Source organism: Ambystoma mexicanum, chromosome 1p (genome assembly GCF_040938575.1).
Source record: "Ambystoma mexicanum isolate Mex_15411 chromosome 1p, UKY_AmexF1_1, whole genome shotgun sequence".
NCBI lineage: Eukaryota > Metazoa > Chordata > Amphibia > Caudata > Ambystomatidae > Ambystoma > Ambystoma mexicanum.
In genome coordinates, this window is record NC_090921.1 from 1028557087 (window position 1) to 1028580345 (window position 23259).

At 41.5% G+C, this 23259-nt stretch overlaps 11 non-coding genes across 11 annotated transcripts; all 11 read right to left on the bottom strand.

Moving 5' to 3' along the window:
* Positions 1-1015: 1015 nt before the first annotated feature.
* TRNAY-GUA (transfer RNA tyrosine (anticodon GUA)) lies at positions 1016-1101 on the bottom strand. The gene is given in 2 exon segments: positions 1016-1051; positions 1065-1101. It is a non-coding gene; the product is annotated as a tRNA-Tyr (tRNA).
* A 559-nt stretch (positions 1102-1660) lies between these two features.
* TRNAY-GUA (transfer RNA tyrosine (anticodon GUA)) lies at positions 1661-1746 on the bottom strand. Its single transcript is given in 2 exon segments — positions 1661-1696; positions 1710-1746. It is a non-coding gene; the product is annotated as a tRNA-Tyr (tRNA).
* A 3142-nt stretch (positions 1747-4888) lies between these two features.
* Positions 4889-4974, bottom strand: TRNAY-GUA (transfer RNA tyrosine (anticodon GUA)). Its single transcript is given in 2 exon segments — positions 4889-4924; positions 4938-4974. It is a non-coding gene; the product is annotated as a tRNA-Tyr (tRNA).
* A 1205-nt stretch (positions 4975-6179) lies between these two features.
* On the bottom strand, positions 6180-6265 carry TRNAY-GUA (transfer RNA tyrosine (anticodon GUA)). The gene is given in 2 exon segments: positions 6180-6215; positions 6229-6265. It is a non-coding gene; the product is annotated as a tRNA-Tyr (tRNA).
* A 1206-nt stretch (positions 6266-7471) lies between these two features.
* TRNAY-GUA (transfer RNA tyrosine (anticodon GUA)) lies at positions 7472-7557 on the bottom strand. Its single transcript is given in 2 exon segments — positions 7472-7507; positions 7521-7557. It is a non-coding gene; the product is annotated as a tRNA-Tyr (tRNA).
* A 3787-nt stretch (positions 7558-11344) lies between these two features.
* On the bottom strand, positions 11345-11430 carry TRNAY-GUA (transfer RNA tyrosine (anticodon GUA)). Its single transcript is given in 2 exon segments — positions 11345-11380; positions 11394-11430. It is a non-coding gene; the product is annotated as a tRNA-Tyr (tRNA).
* Positions 11431-12635: 1205 nt separating this feature from the next.
* TRNAY-GUA (transfer RNA tyrosine (anticodon GUA)) lies at positions 12636-12721 on the bottom strand. The gene is given in 2 exon segments: positions 12636-12671; positions 12685-12721. It is a non-coding gene; the product is annotated as a tRNA-Tyr (tRNA).
* A 1205-nt stretch (positions 12722-13926) lies between these two features.
* Positions 13927-14012, bottom strand: TRNAY-GUA (transfer RNA tyrosine (anticodon GUA)). The gene is given in 2 exon segments: positions 13927-13962; positions 13976-14012. It is a non-coding gene; the product is annotated as a tRNA-Tyr (tRNA).
* Positions 14013-17154: 3142 nt separating this feature from the next.
* On the bottom strand, positions 17155-17240 carry TRNAY-GUA (transfer RNA tyrosine (anticodon GUA)). Its single transcript is given in 2 exon segments — positions 17155-17190; positions 17204-17240. It is a non-coding gene; the product is annotated as a tRNA-Tyr (tRNA).
* A 1205-nt stretch (positions 17241-18445) lies between these two features.
* Positions 18446-18531, bottom strand: TRNAY-GUA (transfer RNA tyrosine (anticodon GUA)). Its single transcript is given in 2 exon segments — positions 18446-18481; positions 18495-18531. It is a non-coding gene; the product is annotated as a tRNA-Tyr (tRNA).
* A 560-nt stretch (positions 18532-19091) lies between these two features.
* Positions 19092-19177, bottom strand: TRNAY-GUA (transfer RNA tyrosine (anticodon GUA)). Its single transcript is given in 2 exon segments — positions 19092-19127; positions 19141-19177. It is a non-coding gene; the product is annotated as a tRNA-Tyr (tRNA).
* Between the last annotated feature and the right edge of the window lie 4082 nt (positions 19178-23259).

The window sequence follows — 23259 nt, forward strand, 5'->3', positions numbered from 1 at the left end:
ACTAAGGGGGAAAAGTTGAAAGGCGGCACCTCACTGGCCATCTCCTCAGAGTATTCAGCCGCGTTGGGCCTTGACAATATTTTAATATCTTGGATGGTGTATACTGTTCTCTCATTTCCCTTGAGAAATCAAGATTGTCAAGGGGATTCTGCTGTTTTGCCAGTTCATAGCAAGAGATGGGGATCCAAAACACCTGACAGGAAACCAATGAAGATTCGTGTTGGACAGAAAAATAACGTGGTCACAGCCTCAAAGCAAAAGGCATCTATTTTCAGTGATGAAATATAATATAATTATAAATTGTCTGTTATTTTACTTTCCAAGTATTTTACTTTCCAAGTATTCAATAAAATGTGCATTTGGCAAAAGTCCTTCGAGCCAGATTTGAACCAGCGACCTAAGGATGCCTGTTTTACCACTACAGTCCTCCGCTCCACCAACTGAGCTATCGAAGGCTTGGCAAATCAGTCTCTAGCAAGCTCAATACGAGCTTCCACTTCAACCGTCGACATTCAAACATCTCTTGCAATTCGTGCAAAATACTACAAATTTGGCTTGTGAGGTTCCCGAATTGAGTAAAAGCACATCAGTTCCCAATTAAAAAAATGACCCCCTCCTCAGTCTCCCACATGTTAATGACCACCATACTAAGGGGGAAAAGTTGAAAGGCGGCCCCTCACAGGCCATCTCCTCAGAGTATTCAGCCGTGTTGGGCCTTGACAATATTTTAATATCTTGGATGGTGTATAGTGTTCTCTCATTTCCCTTGAGAAATCAAGATTGTCAAGGGGATTCTGCTGTTTTGCCAGTTCATAGCAAGAGATGGGGATCCAAAACACCTCACAGGAAACCAATGAAGATTCGTGTTGGACAGAAAAATAACGTGGCCACAGCCTCAAAGCAAAAGGCATCTATTTTCAGTGATGAAATATAATATAATTATAAATTGTCTGTTATTTTACTTTCCAAGTATTTTACTTTCCAAGTATTCAATAAAATGTGCATTTGGCAAAAGTCCTTCGAGCCGGATTTGAACCAGCGACCTAAGGATGCCTGTTTTACCACTACAGTCCTCCGCTCTACCAACTGAGCTATCGAAGGCTTGGCAAATCAACTCTAGCAAACTCAATACGAGCTTCCACTTCAACCGTCGACTTGTAAACATCTCTTGCAATTCGTGCTAAATACTACAAATTTGGCTTGTGAGGTTCCCGAATTGAGTAAAAGCACATCAGTTCCCAATTAAAAAAATGACCCCCTCCGCAGTCTCCCGCATGTTACTGACCACCATACTAAGGGGGAAAAGTTGAAAGGCGGCACCTCACTGGCCATCTCCTCAGAGTATTCAGCCGCGTTGGGCCTTGACAATATTTTAATATCTTGGATGGTGTATAGTGTTCTCTCATTTCCCTTGAGAAATCAAGATTGTCAAGGGGATTCTGCTGTTTTGCCAGTTCATAGCAAGAGATGGGGATCCAAAACACCTGACAGGAAACCAATGAAGATTCGTGTTGGTCAGAAAAATAACGTGGCCACAGCCTCAAAGCAAAAGGCATCTATTTTCAGTGATGAAATATAATATAATTATAAATTGTCTGTTATTTTACTTTCCAAGTATTTTACTTTCCAAGTATTCAATAAAATGTGCATTTGGCAAAAGTCCTTCGAGCCGGATTTGAACCAGCGACCTAAGGATGCCTGTTTTACCACTACAGTCCTCCGCTCTACCAACTGAGCTATCGAAGGCTTGGCAAATCAACTCTAGCAAACTCAATACGAGCTTCCACTTCAACCGTCGACTTGTAAACATCTCTTGCAATTCGTGCAAAATACTACAAATTTGGCTTGTGAGGTTCCCGAATTGAGTAAAAGCACATCAGTTCCCAATTAAAAAAGTGACCCCCTCCGCAGTCTCCCGCATGTTACTGACCACCATACTAAGGGGGAAAAGTTGAAAGGCGGCACCTCACTGGCCATCTCCTCAGAGTATTCAGCCGCGTTGGGCCTTGACAATATTTTAATATCTTGGATGGTGTATAGTGTTCTCTCATTTCCCTTGAGAAATCAAGATTGTCAAGGGGATTCTGCTGTTTTGCCAGTTCATAGCAAGAGATGGGGATCCAAAACACCTCACAGGAAACCAATGAAGATTCGTGTTGGACAGAAAAATAACGTGGTCACAGCCTCAAAGCAAAAGGCATCTATTTTCAGTGATGAAATATAATATAATTATAAATTGTCTGTTATTTTACATTCCAAGTATTTTACTTTCCAAGCATTCAATAAAATGTGCATTTGGCAAAAGTGCTTTTAGCCGGATTTGAACCAGCAACCTAAGGATGCCTGTTTTACCACTACAATACTCCGCTCTACCAACTGAGCTATCAAAGGCTTGGCAAATCATTCTCTAGCAAACTCAATACGAGCTTCCACTTCAACCGTCGACTTGTAAACATCTCTTGCAATTCGTGCAAAATACTACAAATTTGGCTTGTGAGGTTCCCGAATTGGGTAAAAGCACATCAGTTCCCAATTAAAAAAATGACCCCCTCCGCAGTCTCCCGCATGTTACTGACCACCATACTAAGGGGGAAAAGTTGAAAGGCGCGCCTCACAGGCCATCTCCTCAGAGTATTCAGCCGTGTTGGGCCTTGACAATATTTTAATATCTTGGATGTTGTATAGTGTTCTCCCATTTCCCTTGAGAAATCAAGATTGTCAAGGGGATTCTGCTGTTTTGTCAGTTCATAGCAAGAGATGGGGATCCAAAACACCTCACAGGAAACCAATGAAGATTGGTGTTGGACAGAAACATAACGTGGCGACAGCCTCAAAGCAAAAGGCATCTATTTTCAGTGATGAAATATAATATAATTATAAATTGTCTGTTATTTTATTTTCCAAGCATTTTACTTTCCAAGTATTCAATAAAATTTGCATTTGGCAAAAGTCCTTCAATCTGGATTTGAACCAGCGACCTAAGGATGCCTGTTTTACCACTACAGTCCTCTGCTCTACCAACTGAGCTATCGAAGGCTTGGCAAATCAGTCTCTAGCAAGCTCAATACGAGCTTCCACTTCAACCGTCGACATTCAAACATCTCTTGCAATTCGTGCAAAATACTACAAATTTGGCTTGTGAGGTTCCCGAATTGAGTAAAAGCACATCAGTTCCCAATTAAAAAAATGACCCCCTCCGCAGTCTCCCGCATGTTACTGACCACCATACTAAGGGGGAAAAGTTGAAAGGCGGCACCTCACAGGCCATCTCCTCAGAGTATTCAGCCGTGTTGGGCCTTGACAATATTTTAATATCTTGGATGGTGTATAGTGTTCTCTCATTTCCCTTGAGAAATCAAGATTGTCAAGGGGATTCTGCTGTTTTGCCAGTTCATAGCAAGAGATGGGGATCCAAAACACCTGACAGGAAACCAATGAAGATTCGTGTTGGACAGAAAAATAACGTGGCCACAGCCTCAAAGCAAAAGGCATCTATTTTCAGTGATGAAATATAATATAATTATAAATTGTCTGTTATTTTACTTTCCAAGTATTTTACTTTCCAAGTATTCAATAAAATGTGCATTTGGCAAAAGTCCTTCGAGCCGGATTTGAACCAGCGACCTAAGGATGCCTGTTTTACCACTACAGTCTTCCGCTCTACCAACTGAGCTATCGAAGGCTTGGCAAATCAACTCTAGCAAACTCAATACGAGCTTCCACTTCAACCGTCGACTTGTTAACATCTCTTGCAATTCGTGCAAAATAATACAAATTTGGCTTGTGAGGTTCCCGAATTGAGTAAAAGCACATCAGTTCCCAATTAAAAAAGTGACCCCCTCCGCAGTCTCCCGCATGTTACTGACCACCATACTAAGGGGGAAAAGTTGAAAGGCGGCACCTCACTGGCCATCTCCTCAGAGTATTCAGCCGCGTTGGGCCTTGACAATATTTTAATATCTTGGATGGTGTATAGTGTTCTCTCATTTCCCTTGAGAAATCAAGATTGTCAAGGGGATTCTGCTGTTTTGCCAGTTCATTGCAAGAAATGGGGATCCAAAACACCTCACAGGAAACCAATGAAGATTCGTGTTGGACAGAAAAATAACGTGGTCACAGCCTCAAAGCAAAAGGCATCTATTTTCAGTGATGAAATATAATATAATTATGAATTGTCTGTTATTTTACTTTCCAAGTATTTTACTTTCCAAGTATTCAATAAAATGTGCATTTGGCAAAAGTCCTTCGAGCCAGATTTGAACCAGCGACCTAAGGATGCCTGTTTTACCACTACAGTCCTCCGCTCCACCAACTGAGCTATCGAAGGCTTGGCAAATCAGTCTCTAGCAAGCTCAATACGAGCTTCCACTTCAACCGTCGACATTCAAACATCTCTTGCAATTCGTGCAAAATACTACAAATTTGGCTTGTGAGGTTCCCGAATTGAGTAAAAGCACATCAGTTCCCAATTAAAAAAAAGGACCCCCTCCTCAGTCTCCCACATGTTAATGACCACCATACTAAGGGGGAAAAGTTGAAAGGCGGCCCCTCACAGGCCATCTCCTCAGAGTATTCAGCCGTGTTGGGCCTTGACAATATTTTAATATCTTGGATGGTGTATAGTGTTCTCTCATTTCCCTTGAGAAATCAAGATTGTCAAGGGGATTCTGCTGTTTTGCCAGTTCATAGCAAGAGATGGGGATCCAAAACACCTCACAGGAAACCAATGAAGATTCGTGTTGGACAGAAAAATAACGTGGCCACAGCCTCAAAGCAAAAGGCATCTATTTTCAGTGATGAAATATAATATAATTATAAATTGTCTGTTATTTTACTTTCCAAGTATTTTACTTTCCAAGTATTCAATAAAATGTGCATTTGGCAAAAGTCCTTCGAGCCGGATTTGAACCAGCGACCTAAGGATGCCTGTTTTACCACTACAGTCCTCCGCTCTACCAACTGAGCTATCGAAGGCTTGGCAAATCAACTCTAGCAAACTCAATACGAGCTTCCACTTCAACCGTCGACTTGTAAACATCTCTTGCAATTCGTGCAAAATACTACAAATTTGGCTTGTGAGGTTCCCGAATTGAGTAAAAGCACATCAGTTCCCAATTAAAAAAATGACCCCCTCCGCAGTCTCCCGCATGTTACTGACCACCATACTAAGGGGGAAAAGTTGAAAGGCGGCACCTCACAGGCCATCTCCTCAGAGTATTCAGCCGCGTTGGGCCTTGACAATATTTTAATATCTTGGATGGTGTATAGTGTTCTCTCATTTCCCTTGAGAAATCAAGATTGTCAAGGGGATTCTGCTGTTTTGCCAGTTCATAGCAAGAGATGGGGATCCAAAACACCTCACAGGAAACCAATGAAGATTCGTGTTGGACAGAAAAATAACGTGGTCACAGCCTCAAAGCAAAAGGCATCTATTTTCAGTGATGAAATATAATATAATTATAAATTGTCTGTTATTTTACTTTCCAAGTATTTTACTTTCCAAGTATTCAATAAAATGTGCATTTGGCAAAAGTCCTTCGAGCCAGATTTGAACCAGCGACCTAAGGATGCCTGTTTTACCACTACAGTCCTCCGCTCTACCAACTGCGCTATCGAAGGCTTGGCAAATCAGTCTCTAGCAAGCTCAATACGAGCTTCCACTTCAACCGTCGACATTCAAACATCTCTTGCAATTCGTGCAAAATACTACAAATTTGGCTTGTGAGGTTCCCGAATTGAGTAAAAGCACATCAGTTCACAATTAAAAAAATGACCCCCTCCACAGTCTCCCGCATGTTACTGACCACCATACAAAGGAGGAAAAGTTGAAAGGCGGCGCCTCACAGGCCATCTCCTCAGAGTATTCATCAGTATTCGGCCTTGACAATATTTTAGTATCTTGGATGGTGTATAGTGTTCTCCCATTTCCCTTGAGAAATCAAGATTGTCAAGGGGATTCTGCTGTTTTGTCAGTTCATAGCAAGAGATGGGGATCCAAAATACCTCACAGGAAACCAACGAAGATTGGTGTCGGACAGAAAAATAACATGGCCACAGCCTCAAAGCAAAAGGCATCTATTTTCAGTGATGAAATATAATATAATTATAAATTGTCTGTTATTTTACTTTCCAAGTATTTTACTTTCCAAGTATTCAATAAAATGTGCATTTGGCAAAAGTCCTTCGAGCCGGATTTGAACCAGCGACCTAAGGATGCCTGTTTTACCACTACAGTCCTCCGCTCTACCAACTGAGCTATCGAAGGCTTGGCAAATCATTCTCTAGCAAACTCAATACGAGCTTCCACTTCAACCGTCGACTTGTAAACATCTCTTGCAATTCGTGCAAAATAATACAAATTTGGCTTGTGAGGTTCCCGAATTGAGTAAAAGCACATCAGTTCCCAATTAAAAAAGTGACCCCCTCCGCAGTCTCCCGCATGTTACTGACCACCATACTAAGGGGGAAAAGTTGAAAGGCGGCACCTCACTGGCCATCTCCTCAGAGTATTCAGCCGCGTTGGGCCTTGACAATATTTTAATATCTTGGATGGTGTATAGTGTTCTCTCATTTCCCTTGAGAAATCAAGATTGTCAAGGGGATTCTGCTGTTTTGCCAGTTCATTGCAAGAAATGGGGATCCAAAACACCTCACAGGAAACCAATGAAGATTCGTGTTGGACAGAAAAATAACGTGGTCACAGCCTCAAAGCAAAAGGCATCTATTTTCAGTGATGAAATATAATATAATTATAAATTGTCTGTTATTTTACTTTCCAAGTATTTTACTTTCCAAGTATTCAATAAAATGTGCATTTGGCAAAAGTCCTTCGAGCCAGATTTGAACCAGCGACCTAAGGATGCCTGTTTTACCACTACAGTCCTCCGCTCCACCAACTGAGCTATCGAAGGCTTGGCAAATCAGTCTCTAGCAAGCTCAATACGAGCTTCCACTTCAACCGTCGACATTCAAACATCTCTTGCAATTCGTGCAAAATACTACAAATTTGGCTTGTGAGGTTCCCGAATTGAGTAAAAGCACATCAGTTCCCAATTAAAAAAATGACCCCCTCCTCAGTCTCCCACATGTTAATGACCACCATACTAAGGGGGAAAAGTTGAAAGGCGGCCCCTCACAGGCCATCTCCTCAGAGTATTCAGCCGTGTTGGGCCTTGACAATATTTTAATATCTTGGATGGTGTATAGTGTTCTCTCATTTCCCTTGAGAAATCAAGATTGTCAAGGGGATTCTGCTGTTTTGCCAGTTCATAGCAAGAGATGGGGATCCAAAACACCTCACAGGAAACCAATGAAGATTCGTGTTGGACAGAAAAATAACATGGCCACAGCCTCAAAGCAAAAGGCATCTATTTTCAGTGATGAAATATAATATAATTATAAATTGTCTGTTATTTTACTTTCCAAGTATTTTACTTTCCAAGTATTCAATAAAATGTGCATTTGGCAAAAGTCCTTCGAGCCGGATTTGAACCAGCGACCTAAGGATGCCTGTTTTACCACTACAGTCCTCCGCTCTACCAACTGAGCTATCGAAGGCTTGGCAAATCAACTCTAGCAAACTCAATACGAGCTTCCACTTCAACCGTCGACTTGTAAACATCTCTTGCAATTCGTGCTAAATACTACAAATTTGGCTTGTGAGGTTCCCGAATTGAGTAAAAGCACATCAGTTCCCAATTAAAAAAATGACCCCCTCCGCAGTCTCCCGCATGTTACTGACCACCATACTAAGGGGGAAAAGTTGAAAGGCGGCACCTCATAGGCCATCTCCTCAGAGTATTCAGCCGCGTTGGGCCTTGACAATATTTTAATATCTTGGATGGTGTATAGTGTTCTCTCATTTCCCTTGAGAAATCAAGATTGTCAAGGGGATTCTGCTGTTTTGCCAGTTCATAGCAAGAGATGGGGATCCAAAACACCTCACAGGAAACCAATGAAGATTCGTGTTGGACAGAAAAATAACGTGGTCACAGCCTCAAAGCAAAAGGCATCTATTTTCAGTGATGAAATATAATATAATTATAAATTGTCTGTTATTTTACTTTCCAAGTATTTTACTTTCCAAGTATTCAATAAAATGTGCATTTGGCAAAAGTCCTTCGAGCCAGATTTGAACCAGCGACCTAAGGATGCCTGTTTTACCACTACAGTCCTCCGCTCTACCAACTGAGCTATCGAAGGCTTGGCAAATCAATCTCTAGCAAGCTCAATACGGCCTTCCACTTCAACCGTCGACATTCAAACATCTCTTGCAATTTGTGCAAAATACTACAAATTTGGCTTGTGAGGTTCCCGAATTGAGTAAAAGCACATCAGTTCACAATTAAAAAAATGACCCCCTCCGCAGTCTCCCGCATGTTACTGACCACCATACAAAGGAGGAAAGGTTGAAAGGCGGCGCCTCACAGGCCATCTCCTCAGAGTATTCATCAGTGTTCGGCCTTGACAATATTTTAATATCTTGGATGGTGTATAGTGTTCTCTCATTTCCCTTGAGAAATCAAGATTGTCAAGGGGATTCTGCTGTTTTGTCAGTTCATAGCAAGAGATGGGGATCCAAAATACCTCACAGGAAACCAACGAAGATTCGTGTCGGACAGAAAAATAACGTGGCCACAGCCTCAAAGCAAAAGGCATCTATTTTCAGTGATGAAATATAATATAATTATAAATTGTCTGTTATTTTACATTCCAAGTATTTTACTTTCCAAGCATTCAATAAAATGTGCATTTGGCAAAAGTGCTTTGAGACGGATTTGAACCAGCAACCTAAGGATGCCTGTTTTACCACTACAGTCCTCCGCTCTACCAACTGAGCTATCAAAGGCTTGGCAAATCATTCTCTAGCAAACTCAATACGAGCTTCCACTTCAACCGTCGACTTGTAAACATCTCTTGCAATTCGTGCAAAATACTACAAATTTGGCTTGTGAGGTTCCCGAATTGGGTAAAAGCACATCAGTTCCCAATTAAAAAAATGACCCCCTCCGCAGTCTCCCGCATGTTACTGACCACCATACTAAGGGGGAAAAGTTGAAAGGCGCGCCTCACAGGCCATCTCCTCAGAGTATTCAGCCGTGTTGGGCCTTGACAATATTTTAATATCTTGGATGTTGTATAGTGTTCTCCCATTTCCCTTGAGAAATCAAGATTGTCAAGGGGATTCTGCTGTTTTGTCAGTTCATAGCAAGAGATGGGGATCCAAAACACCTCACAGGAAACCAATGAAGATTGGTGTTGGACAGAAACATAACGTGGCGACAGCCTCAAAGCAAAAGGCATCTATTTTCAGTGATGAAATATAATATAATTATAAATTGTCTGTTATTTTATTTTCCAAGCATTTTACTTTCCAAGTATTCAATAAAATTTGCATTTGGCAAAAGTCCTTCAATCTGGATTTGAACCAGCGACCTAAGGATGCCTGTTTTACCACTACAGTCCTCTGCTCTACCAACTGAGCTATCGAAGGCTTGGCAAATCAGTCTCTAGCAAGCTCAATACGAGCTTCCACTTCAACCGTCGACATTCAAACATCTCTTGCAATTCGTGCAAAATACTACAAATTTGGCTTGTGAGGTTCCCGAATTGAGTAAAAGCACATCAGTTCCCAATTAAAAAAATGACCCCCTCCGCAGTCTCCCGCATGTTACTGACCACCATACTAAGGGGGAAAAGTTGAAAGGCGGCACCTCACAGGCCATCTCCTCAGAGTATTCAGCCGTGTTGGGCCTTGACAATATTTTAATATCTTGGATGGTGTATAGTGTTCTCTCATTTCCCTTGAGAAATCAAGATTGTCAAGGGGATTCTGCTGTTTTGCCAGTTCATAGCAAGAGATGGGGATCCAAAACACCTGACAGGAAACCAATGAAGATTCGTGTTGGACAGAAAAATAACGTGGCCACAGCCTCAAAGCAAAAGGCATCTATTTTCAGTGATGAAATATAATATAATTATAAATTGTCTGTTATTTTACTTTCCAAGTATTTTACTTTCCAAGTATTCAATAAAATGTGCATTTGGCAAAAGTCCTTCGAGCCGGATTTGAACCAGCGACCTAAGGATGCCTGTTTTACCACTACAGTCTTCCGCTCTACCAACTGAGCTATCGAAGGCTTGGCAAATCAACTCTAACAAACTCAATACGAGCTTCCACTTCAACCGTCGACTTGTTAACATCTCTTGCAATTCGTGCAAAATAATACAAATTTGGCTTGTGAGGTTCCCGAATTGAGTAAAAGCACATCAGTTCCCAATTAAAAAAGTGACCCCCTCCGCAGTCTCCCGCATGTTACTGACCACCATACTAAGGGGGAAAAGTTGAAAGGCGGCACCTCACTGGCCATCTCCTCAGAGTATTCAGCCGCGTTGGGCCTTGACAATATTTTAATATCTTGGATGGTGTATACTGTTCTCTCATTTCCCTTGAGAAATCAAGATTGTCAAGGGGATTCTGCTGTTTTGCCAGTTCATAGCAAGAGATGGGGATCCAAAACACCTGACAGGAAACCAATGAAGATTCGTGTTGGACAGAAAAATAACGTGGTCACAGCCTCAAAGCAAAAGGCATCTATTTTCAGTGATGAAATATAATATAATTATAAATTGTCTGTTATTTTACTTTCCAAGTATTTTACTTTCCAAGTATTCAATAAAATGTGCATTTGGCAAAAGTCCTTCGAGCCAGATTTGAACCAGCGACCTAAGGATGCCTGTTTTACCACTACAGTCCTCCGCTCTACCAACTGAGCTATCGAAGGCTTGGCAAATCAGTCTCTAGCAAGCTCAATACGAGCTTCCACTTCAACCGTCGACATTCAAACATCTCTTGCAATTCGTGCAAAATACTACAAATTTGGCTTGTGAGGTTCACGAATTGAGTAAAAGCACATCAGTTCCCAATTAAAAAAATGACCCCCTCCTCAGTCTCCCACATGTTAATGACCACCATACTAAGGGGGAAAAGTTGAAAGGCGGCCCCTCACAGGCCATCTCCTCAGAGTATTCAGCCGTGTTGGGCCTTGACAATATTTTAATATCTTGGATGGTGTATAGTGTTCTCTCATTTCCCTTGAGAAATCAAGATTGTCAAGGGGATTCTGCTGTTTTGCCAGTTCATAGCAAGAGATGGGGATCCAAAACACCTCACAGGAAACCAATGAAGATTCGTGTTGGACAGAAAAATAACGTGGCCACAGCCTCAAAGCAAAAGGCATCTATTTTCAGTGATGAAATATAATATAATTATAAATTGTCTGTTATTTTACTTTCCAAGTATTTTACTTTCCAAGTATTCAATAAAATGTGCATTTGGCAAAAGTCCTTCGAGCCGGATTTGAACCAGCGACCTAAGGATGCCTGTTTTACCACTACAGTCCTCCGCTCTACCAACTGAGCTATCGAAGGCTTGGCAAATCAACTCTAGCAAACTCAATACGAGCTTCCACTTCAACCGTCGACTTGTAAACATCTCTTGCAATTCGTGCTAAATACTACAAATTTGGCTTGTGAGGTTCCCGAATTGAGTAAAAGCACATCAGTTCCCAATTAAAAAAATGACCCCCTCCGCAGTCTCCCGCATGTTACTGACCACCATACTAAGGGGGAAAAGTTGAAAGGCGGCACCTCACTGGCCATCTCCTCAGAGTATTCAGCCGCGTTGGGCCTTGACAATATTTTAATATCTTGGATGGTGTATAGTGTTCTCTCATTTCCCTTGAGAAATCAAGATTGTCAAGGGGATTCTGCTGTTTTGCCAGTTCATTGCAAGAAATGGGGATCCAAAACACCTCACAGGAAACCAATGAAGATTCGTGTTGGACAGAAAAATAACGTGGTCACAGCCTCAAAGCAAAAGGCATCTATTTTCAGTGATGAAATATAATATAATTATAAATTGTCTGTTATTTTACTTTCCAAGTATTTTACTTTCCAAGTATTCAATAAAATGTGCATTTGGCAAAAGTCCTTCGAGCAAGATTTGAACCAGCGACCTAAGGATGCCTGTTTTACCACTACAGTCCTCCGCTCCACCAACTGAGCTATCGAAGGCTTGGCAAATCAGTCTCTAGCAAGCTCAATACGAGCTTCCACTTCAACCGTCGACATTCAAACATCTCTTGCAATTCGTGCAAAATACTACAAATTTGGCTTGTGAGGTTCCCGAATTGAGTAAAAGCACATCAGTTCCCAATTAAAAAAATGACCCCCTCCTCAGTCTCCCACATGTTAATGACCACCATACTAAGGGGGAAAAGTTGAAAGGCGGCCCCTCACAGGCCATCTCCTCAGAGTATTCAGCCGTGTTGGGCCTTGACAATATTTTAATATCTTGGATGGTGTATAGTGTTCTCTCATTTCCCTTGAGAAATCAAGATTGTCAAGGGGATTCTGCTGTTTTGCCAGTTCATAGCAAGAGATGGGGATCCAAAACACCTCACAGGAAACCAATGAAGATTCGTGTTGGACAGAAAAATAACGTGGCCACAGCCTCAAAGCAAAAGGCATCTATTTTCAGTGATGAAATATAATATAATTATAAATTGTCTGTTATTTTACTTTCCAAGTATTTTACTTTCCAAGTATTCAATAAAATGTGCATTTGGCAAAAGTCCTTCGAGCCGGATTTGAACCAGCGACCTAAGGATGCCTGTTTTACCACTACAGTCCTCCGCTCTACCAACTGAGCTATCGAAGGCTTGGCAAATCAACTCTAGCAAACTCAATACGAGCTTCCACTTCAACCGTCGACTTGTAAACATCTCTTGCAATTCGTGCTAAATACTACAAATTTGGCTTGTGAGGTTCCCGAATTGAGTAAAAGCACATCAGTTCCCAATTAAAAAAATGACCCCCTCCGCAGTCTCCCGCATGTTACTGACCACCATACTAAGGGGGAAAAGTTGAAAGGCGGCACCTCATAGGCCATCTCCTCAGAGTATTCAGCCGCGTTGGGCCTTGACAATATTTTAATATCTTGGATGGTGTATAGTGTTCTCTCATTTCCCTTGAGAAATCAAGATTGTCAAGGGGATTCTGCTGTTTTGCCAGTTCATAGCAAGAGATGGGGATCCAAAACACCTCACAGGAAACCAATGAAGATTCGTGTTGGACAGAAAAATAACGTGGTCACAGCCTCAAAGCAAAAGGCATCTATTTTCAGTGATGAAATATAATATAATTATAAATTGTCTGTTATTTTACTTTCCAAGTATTTTACTTTCCAAGTATTCAATAAAATGTGCATTTGGCAAAAGTCCTTCGAGCCAGATTTGAACCAGCGACCTAAGGATGCCTGTTTTACCACTACAGTCCTCCGCTCTACCAACTGCGCTATCGAAGGCTTGGCAAATCAGTCTCTAGCAAGCTCAATACGAGCTTCCACTTCAACCGTCGACATTCAAACATCTCTTGCAATTCGTGCAAAATACTACAAATTTGGCTTGTGAGGTTCCCGAATTGAGTAAAAGCACATCAGTTCACAATTAAAAAAATGACCCCCTCCACAGTCTCCCGCATGTTACTGACCACCATACAAAGGAGGAAAAGTTGAAAGGCGGCGCCTCACAGGCCATCTCCTCAGAGTATTCATCAGTATTCGGCCTTGACAATATTTTAGTATCTTGGATGGTGTATAGTGTTCTCCCATTTCCCTTGAGAAATCAAGATTGTCAAGGGGATTCTGCTGTTTTGTCAGTTCATAGCAAGAGATGGGGATCCAAAATACCTCACAGGAAACCAACGAAGATTGGTGTCGGACAGAAAAATAACATGGCCACAGCCTCAAAGCAAAAGGCATCTATTTTCAGTGATGAAATATAATATAATTATAAATTGTCTGTTATTTTACTTTCCAAGTATTTTACTTTCCAAGTATTCAATAAAATGTGCATTTGGCAAAAGTCCTTCGAGCCGGATTTGAACCAGCGACCTAAGGATGCCTGTTTTACCACTACAGTCCTCCGCTCTACCAACTGAGCTATCGAAGGCTTGGCAAATCATTCTCTAGCAAACTCAATACGAGCTTCCACTTCAACCGTCGACTTGTAAACATCTCTTGTAATTCGTGCAAAATACTACAAATTTGGCTTGTGAGGTTCCCGAATTGAGTAAAAGCATATCAGTTCCCAATTAAAAAAATTACCCCCTCCGCAGTCTCCCGCATGTTACTGACCACCATACTAAGGGGGAAAAGTTGAAAGGCGGCACCTCACAGGCCATCTCCTCAGAGTATTCAGCCGCGTTGGGCCTTGACAATATTTTAATATCTTGGATGGTGTATAGTGTTCTCTCATTTCCCTTGAGAAATCAAGATTGTCAAGGGGATTCTGCTGTTTTGCCAGTTCATAGCAAGAGATGGGGATCCAAAACACCTCACAGGAAACCAATGAAGATTCGTGTTGGACAGAAAAATAACGTGGTCACAGCCTCAAAGCAAAAGGCATCTATTTTCAGTGATGAAATATAATATAATTATAAATTGTCTGTTATTTTACTTTCCAAGTATTTTACTTTCCAAGCATTCAATAAAATGTGCATTTGGCAAAAATGCTTTGAGACGGATTTGAACCAGCAACCTAAGGATGCCTGTTTTACCACTACAGTCCTCCGCTCTACCAACTGAGCTATCAAAGGCTTGGCAAATCATTCTCTAGCAAACTCAATACGAGCTTCCACTTCAACCGTCGACTTGTAAACATCTCTTGCAATTCGTGCAAAATACTACAAATTTGGCTTGTGAGGTTCCCGAATTGGGTAAAAGCACATCAGTTCCCAATTAAAAAAATGACCCCCTCCGCAGTCTCCCGCATGTTACTGACCACCATACTAAGGGGGAAAAGTTGAAAGGCGCGCCTCACAGGCCATCTCCTCAGAGTATTCAGCCGTGTTGGGCCTTGACAATATTTTAATATCTTGGATGTTGTATAGTGTTCTCCCATTTCCCTTGAGAAATCAAGATTGTCAAGGGGATTCTGCTGTTTTGTCAGTTCATAGCAAGAGATGGGGATCCAAAACACCTCACAGGAAACCAATGAAGATTGGTGTTGGACAGAAACATAACGTGGCGACAGCCTCAAAGCAAAAGGCATCTATTTTCAGTGATGAAATATAATATAATTATAAATTGTCTGTTATTTTATTTTCCAAGCATTTTACTTTCCAAGTATTCAATAAAATTTGCATTTGGCAAAAGTCCTTCAATCTGGATTTGAACCAGCGACCTAAGGATGCCTGTTTTACCACTACAGTCCTCTGCTCTACCAACTGAGCTATCGAAGGCTTGGCAAATCAGTCTCTAGCAAGCTCAATACGAGCTTCCACTTCAACCGTCGACATTCAAACATCTCTTGCAATTCGTGCAAAATACTACAAATTTGGCTTGTGAGGTTCCCGAATTGAGTAAAAGCACATCAGTTCCCAATTAAAAAAATGACCCCCTCCGCAGTCTCCCGCATGTTACTGACCACCATACTAAGGGGGAAAAGTTGAAAGGCGGCACCTCACAGGCCATCTCCTCAGAGTATTCAGCCGTGTTGGGCCTTGACAATATTTTAATATCTTGGATGGTGTATAGTGTTCTCTCATTTCCCTTGAGAAATCAAGATTGTCAAGGGGATTCTGCTGTTTTGCCAGTTCATAGCAAGAGATGGGGATCCAAAACACCTGACAGGAAAGCAATGAAGATTCGTGTTGGACAGAAAAATAACGTGGCCACAGCCTCAAAGCAAAAGGCATCTATTTTCAGTGATGAAATATAATATAATTATAAATTGTCTGTTATTTTACTTTCCAAGTATTTTACTTTCCAAGTATTCAATAAAATGTGCATTTGGCAAAAGTCCTTCGAGCCGGATTTGAACCAGCGACCTAAGGATGCCTGTTTTACCACTACAGTCTTCCGCTCTACCAACTGAGCTATCGAAGGCTTGGCAAATCAACTCTAGCAAACTCAATACGAGCTTCCACTTCAACCGTCGACTTGTTAACATCTCTTGCAATTCGTGCAAAATAATACAAATTTGGCTTGTGAGGTTCCCGAATTGAGTAAAAGCACATCAGTTCCCAATTAAAAAAGTGACCCCCTCCGCAGTCTCCCGCATGTTACTGACCACCATACTAAGGGGGAAAAGTTGAAAGGCGGCACCTCACTGGCCATCTCCTCAGAGTATTCAGCCGCGTTGGGCCTTGACAATATTTTAATATCTTGGATGGTGTATACTGTTCTCTCATTTCCCTTGAGAAATCAAGATTGTCAAGGGGATTCTGCTGTTTTGCCAGTTCATAGCAAGAGATGGGGATCCAAAACACCTGACAGGAAACCAATGAAGATTCGTGTTGGACAGAAAAATAACGTGGTCACAGCCTCAAAGCAAAAGGCATCTATTTTCAGTGATGAAATATAATATAATTATAAATTGTCTGTTATTTTACTTTCCAAGTATTTTACTTTCCAAGTATTCAATAAAATGTGCATTTGGCAAAAGTCCTTCGAGCCAGATTTGAACCAGCGACCTAAGGATGCCTGTTTTACCACTACAGTCCTCCGCTCCACCAACTGAGCTATCGAAGGCTTGGCAAATCAGTCTCTAGCAAGCTCAATACGAGCTTCCACTTCAACCGTCGACATTCAAACATCTCTTGCAATTCGTGCAAAATACTACAAATTTGGCTTGTGAGGTTCCCGAATTGAGTAAAAGCACATCAGTTCCCAATTAAAAAAATGACCCCCTCCTCAGTCTCCCACATGTTAATGACCACCATACTAAGGGGGAAAAGTTGAAAGGCGGCCCCTCACAGGCCATCTCCTCAGAGTATTCAGCCGTGTTGGGCCTTGACAATATTTTAATATCTTGGATGGTGTATAGTGTTCTCTCATTTCCCTTGAGAAATCAAGATTGTCAAGGGGATTCTGCTGTTTTGCCAGTTCATAGCAAGAGATGGGGATCCAAAACACCTCACAGGAAACCAATGAAGATTCGTGTTGGACAGAAAAATAACGTGGCCACAGCCTCAAAGCAAAAGGCATCTATTTTCAGTGATGAAATATAATATAATTATAAATTGTCTGTTATTTTACTTTCCAAGTATTTTACTTTCCAAGTATTCAATAAAATGTGCATTTGGCAAAAGTCCTTCGAGCCGGATTTGAACCAGCGACCTAAGGATGCCTGTTTTACCACTACAGTCCTCCGCTCTACCAACTGAGCTATCGAAGGCTTGGCAAATCAACTCTAGCAAACTCAATACGAGCTTCCACTTCAACCGTCGACTTGTAAACATCTCTTGCAATTCGTGCTAAATACTACAAATTTGGCTTGTGAGGTTCCCGAATTGAGTAAAAGCACATCAGTTCCCAATTAAAAAAATGACCCCCTCCGCAGTCTCCCGCATGTTACTGACCACCATACTAAGGGGGAAAAGTTGAAAGGCGGCACCTCATAGGCCATCTCCTCAGAGTATTCAGCCGCGTTGGGCCTTGACAATATTTTAATATCTTGGATGGTGTATAGTGTTCTCTCATTTCCCTTGAGAAATCAAGATTGTCAAGGGGATTCTGCTGTTTTGCCAGTTCATAGCAAGAGATGGGGATCCAAAACACCTCACAGGAAACCAATGAAGATTCGTGTTGGACAGAAAAATAACGTGGTCACAGCCTCAAAGCAAAAGGCATCTATTTTCAGTGATGAAATATAATATAATTATAAATTGTCTGTTATTTTACTTTCCAAGTATTTTACTTTCCAAGTATTCAATAAAATGTGCATTTGGCAAAAGTCCTTCGAGCCAGATTTGAACCAGCGACCTAAGGATGCCTGTTTTACCACTACAGTCCTCCGCTCTACCAACTGCGCTATCGAAGGCTTGGCAAATCAGTCTCTAGCAAGCTCAATACGAGCTTCCACTTCAACCGTCGACATTCAAACATCTCTTGCAATTCGTGCAAAATACTACAAATTTGGCTTGTGAGGTTCCCGAATTGAGTAAAAGCACATCAGTTCACAATTAAAAAAATGACCCCCTCCACAGTCTCCCGCATGTTACTGACCACCATACAAAGGAGGAAAAGTTGAAAGGCGGCGCCTCACAGGCCATCTCCTCAGAGTATTCATCAGTATTCGGCCTTGACAATATTTTAGTATCTTGGATGGTGTATAGTGTTCTCCCATTTCCCTTGAGAAATCAAGATTGTCAAGGGGATTCTGCTGTTTTGTCAGTTCATAGCAAGAGATGGGGATCCAAAATACCTCACAGGAAACCAACGAAGATTGGTGTCGGACAGAAAAATAACATGGCCACAGCCTCAAAGCAAAAGGCATCTATTTTCAGTGATGAAATATAATATAATTATAAATTGTCTGTTATTTTACTTTCCAAGTATTTTACTTTCCAAGTATTCAATAAAATGTGCATTTGGCAAAAGTCCTTCGAGCCGGATTTGAACCAGCGACCTAAGGATGCCTGTTTTACCACTACAGTCCTCCGCTCTACCAACTGAGCTATCGAAGGCTTGGCAAATCATTCTCTAGCAAACTCAATACGAGCTTCCACTTCAACCGTCGACTTGTTAACATCTCTTGCAATTCGTGCAAAATACTACAAATTTGGCTTGTGAGGTTCCCGAATTGAGTAAAAGCACATCAGTTCCCAATTAAAAAAATGACCCCCTCCGCAGTCTCCCGCATGTTACTGACCACCATACTAAGGGGGAAAAGTTGAAAGGCGGCACCTCACAGGCCATCTCCTCAGAGTATTCAGCCACGTTGGGCCTTGACAATATTTTAATATCTTGGATGGTGTATAGTGTTCTCTCATTTCCCTTGAGAAATCAAGATTGTCAAGGGGATTCTGCTGTTTTGCCAGTTCATAGCAAGAGATGGGGATCCAAAACACCTCACAGGAAACCAATGAAGATTCGTGTTGGACAGAAAAATAACGTGGTCACAGCCTCAAAGCAAAAGGCATCTATTTTCAGTGATGAAATATAATATAATTATAAATTGTCTGTTATTTTACTTTCCAAGTATTTTACTTTCCAAGTATTCAATAAAATGTGCATTTGGCAAAAGTCCTTCGAGCCGGATTTGAACCAGCGACCTAAGGATGCCTGTTTTACCACTACAGTCCTCCGCTCTACCAACTGAGCTATCGAAGGCTTGGCAAATCAACTCTAGCAAACTCAATACGAGCTTCCACTTCAACCGTCGACTTGTAAACATCTCTTGCAATTCGTGCAAAATACTACAAATTTGGCTTGTGAGGTTCCCGAATTGAGTAAAAGCACATCAGTTCCCAATTAAAAAAATGACCCCCTCCGCAGTCTCCCGCATGTTACTGACCACCATACAAAGGAGGAAAGGTTGAAAGGCGGCGCCTCACAGGCCATCTCCTCAGAGTATTCATCAGTGTTCGGCCTTGACAATATTTTAATATCTTGGATGGTGTATAGTGTTCTCCCATTTCCCTTGAGAAATCAAGATTGTCAAGGGGATTCTGCTGTTTTGTCAGTTCATAGCAAGAGATGGGGATCCAAAATACCTCACAGGAAACCAACGAAGATTGGTGTCGGACAGAAAAATAACGTGGCCACAGCCTCAAAGCAAAAGGCATCTATTTTCAGTGATGAAATATAATATAATTATAAATTGTCTGTTATTTTACATTCCAAGTATTTTACTTTCCAAGCATTCAATAAAATGTGCATTTGGCAAAAGTGCTTTGAGACGGATTTGAACCAGCAACCTAAGGATGCCTGTTTTACCACTACAGTCCTCCGCTCTACCAACTGAGCTATCAAAGGCTTGGCAAATCATTCTCTAGCAAACTCAATACGAGCTTCCACTTCAACCGTCGACTTGTAAACATCTCTTGCAATTCGTGCAAAATACTACAAATTTGGCTTGTGAGGTTCCCGAATTGGGTAAAAGCACATCAGTTCCCAATTAAAAAAATGACCCCCTCCGCAGTCTCCCGCATGTTACTGACCACCATACTAAGGGGGAAAAGTTGAAAGGCGCGCCTCACAGGCCATCTCCTCAGAGTATTCAGCCGTGTTGGGCCTTGACAATATTTTAATATCTTGGATGTTGTATAGTGTTCTCCCATTTCCCTTGAGAAATCAAGATTGTCAAGGGGATTCTGCTGTTTTGTCAGTTCATAGCAAGAGATGGGGATCCAAAACACCTCACAGGAAACCAATGAAGATTGGTGTTGGACAGAAACATAACGTGGCGACAGCCTCAAAGCAAAAGGCATCTATTTTCAGTGATGAAATATAATATAATTATAAATTGTCTGTTATTTTATTTTCCAAGCATTTTACTTTCCAAGTATTCAATAAAATTTGCATTTGGCAAAAGTCCTTCAATCTGGATTTGAACCAGCGACCTAAGGATGCCTGTTTTACCACTACAGTCCTCTGCTCTACCAACTGAGCTATCGAAGGCTTGGCAAATCAGTCTCTAGCAAGCTCAATACGAGCTTCCACTTCAACCGTCGACATTCAAACATCTCTTGCAATTCGTGCAAAATACTACAAATTTGGCTTGTGAGGTTCCCGAATTGAGTAAAAGCACATCAGTTCCCAATTAAAAAAATGACCCCCTCCGCAGTCTCCCGCATGTTACTGACCACCATACTAAGGGGGAAAAGTTGAAAGGCGGCACCTCACAGGCCATCTCCTCAGAGTATTCAGCCGTGTTGGGCCTTGACAATATTTTAATATCTTGGATGGTGTATAGTGTTCTCTCATTTCCCTTGAGAAATCAAGATTGTCAAGGGGATTCTGCTGTTTTGCCAGTTCATAGCAAGAGATGGGGATCCAAAACACCTGACAGGAAACCAATGAAGATTCGTGTTGGACAGAAAAATAACGTGGCCACAGCCTCAAAGCAAAAGGCATCTATTTTCAGTGATGAAATATAATATAATTATAAATTGTCTGTTATTTTACTTTCCAAGTATTTTACTTTCCAAGTATTCAATAAAATGTGCATTTGGCAAAAGTCCTTCGAGCCGGATTTGAACCAGCGACCTAAGGATGCCTGTTTTACCACTACAGTCTTCCGCTCTACCAACTGAGCTATCGAATGCTTGGCAAATCAACTCTAGCAAACTCAATACGAGCTTCCACTTCAACCGTCGACTTGTTAACATCTCTTGCAATTCGTGCAAAATAATACAAATTTGGCTTGTGAGGTTCCCGAATTGAGTAAAAGCACATCAGTTCCCAATTAAAAAAGTGACCCCCTCCGCAGTCTCCCGCATGTTACTGACCACCATACTAAGGGGGAAAAGTTGAAAGGCGGCACCTCACTGGCCATCTCCTCAGAGTATTCAGCCGCGTTGGGCCTTGACAATATTTTAATATCTTGGATGGTGTATACTGTTCTCTCATTTCCCTTGAGAAATCAAGATTGTCAAGGGGATTCTGCTGTTTTGCCAGTTCATAGCAAGAGATGGGGATCCAAAACACCTGACAGGAAACCAATGAAGATTCGTGTTGGACAGAAAAATAACGTGGTCACAGCCTCAAAGCAAAAGGCATCTATTTTCAGTGATGAAATATAATATAATTATAAATTGTCTGTTATTTTACTTTCCAAGTATTTTACTTTCCAAGTATTCAATAAAATGTGCATTTGGCAAAAGTCCTTCGAGCCAGATTTGAACCAGCGACCTAAGGATGCCTGTTTTACCACTACAGTCCTCCGCTCCACCAACTGAGCTATCGAAGGCTTGGCAAATCAGTCTCTAGCAAGCTCAATACGAGCTTCCACTTCAACCGTCGACATTCAAACATCTCTTGCAATTCGTGCAAAATACTACAAATTTGGCTTGTGAGGTTCCCGAATTGAGTAAAAGCACATCAGTTCCCAATTAAAAAAATGACCCCCTCCTCAGTCTCCCACATGTTAATGACCACCATACTAAGGGGGAAAAGTTGAAAGGCGGCCCCTCACAGGCCATCTCCTCAGAGTATTCAGCCGTGTTGGGCCTTGACAATATTTTAATATCTTGGATGGTGTATAGTGTTCTCTCATTTCCCTTGAGAAATCAAGATTGTCAAGGGGATTCTGCTGTTTTGCCAGTTCATAGCAAGAGATGGGGATCCAAAACACCTCACAGGAAACCAATGAAGATTCGTGTTGGACAGAAAAATAACGTGGCCACAGCCTCAAAGCAAAAGGCATCTATTTTCAGTGATGAAATATAATATAATTATAAATTGTCTGTTATTTTACTTTCCAAGTATTTTACTTTCCAAGTATTCAATAAAATGTGCATTTGGCAAAAGTCCTTCGAGCCGGATTTGAACCAGTGACCTAAGGATGCCTGTTTTACCACTACAGTCCTCCGCTCTACCAACTGAGCTATCGAAGGCTTGGCAAATCAACTCTAGCAAACTCAATACGAGCTTCCACTTCAACCGTCGACTTGTAAACATCTCTTGCAATTCGTGCTAAATACTACAAATTTGGCTTGTGAGGTTCCCGAATTGAGTAAAAGCACATCAGTTCCCAATTAAAAAAATGACCCCCTCCGCAGTCTCCCGCATGTTACTGACCACCATACTAAGGGGGAAAAGTTGAAAGGCGGCACCTCACTGGCCATCTCCTCAGAGTATTCAGCCGCGTTGGGCCTTGACAATATTTTAATATCTTGGATGGTGTATAGTGTTCTCTCATTTCCCTTGAGAAATCAAGATTGTCAAGGGGATTCTGCTGTTTTGCCAGTTCATTGCAAGAAATGGGGATCCAAAACACCTCACAGGAAACCAATGAAGATTCGTGTTGGACAGAAAAATAACGTGGTCACAGCCTCAAAGCAAAAGGCATCTATTTTCAGTGATGAAATATAATATAATTATACATTGTCTGTTATTTTACTTTCCAAGTATTTTACTTTCCAAGTATTCAATAAAATGTGCATTTGGCAAAAGTCCTTCGAGCAAGATTTGAACCAGCGACCTAAGGATGCCTGTTTTACCACTACAGTCCTCCGCTCCACCAACTGAGCTATCGAAGGCTTGGCAAATCAGTCTCTAGCAAGCTCAATACGAGCTTCCACTTCAACCGTCGACATTCAAACATCTCTTGCAATTCGTGCAAAATACTACAAATTTGGCTTGTGAGGTTCCCGAATTGAGTAAAAGCACATCAGTTCCCAATTAAAAAAATGACCCCCTCCTCAGTCTCCCACATGTTAATGACCACCATACTAAGGGGGAAAAGTTGA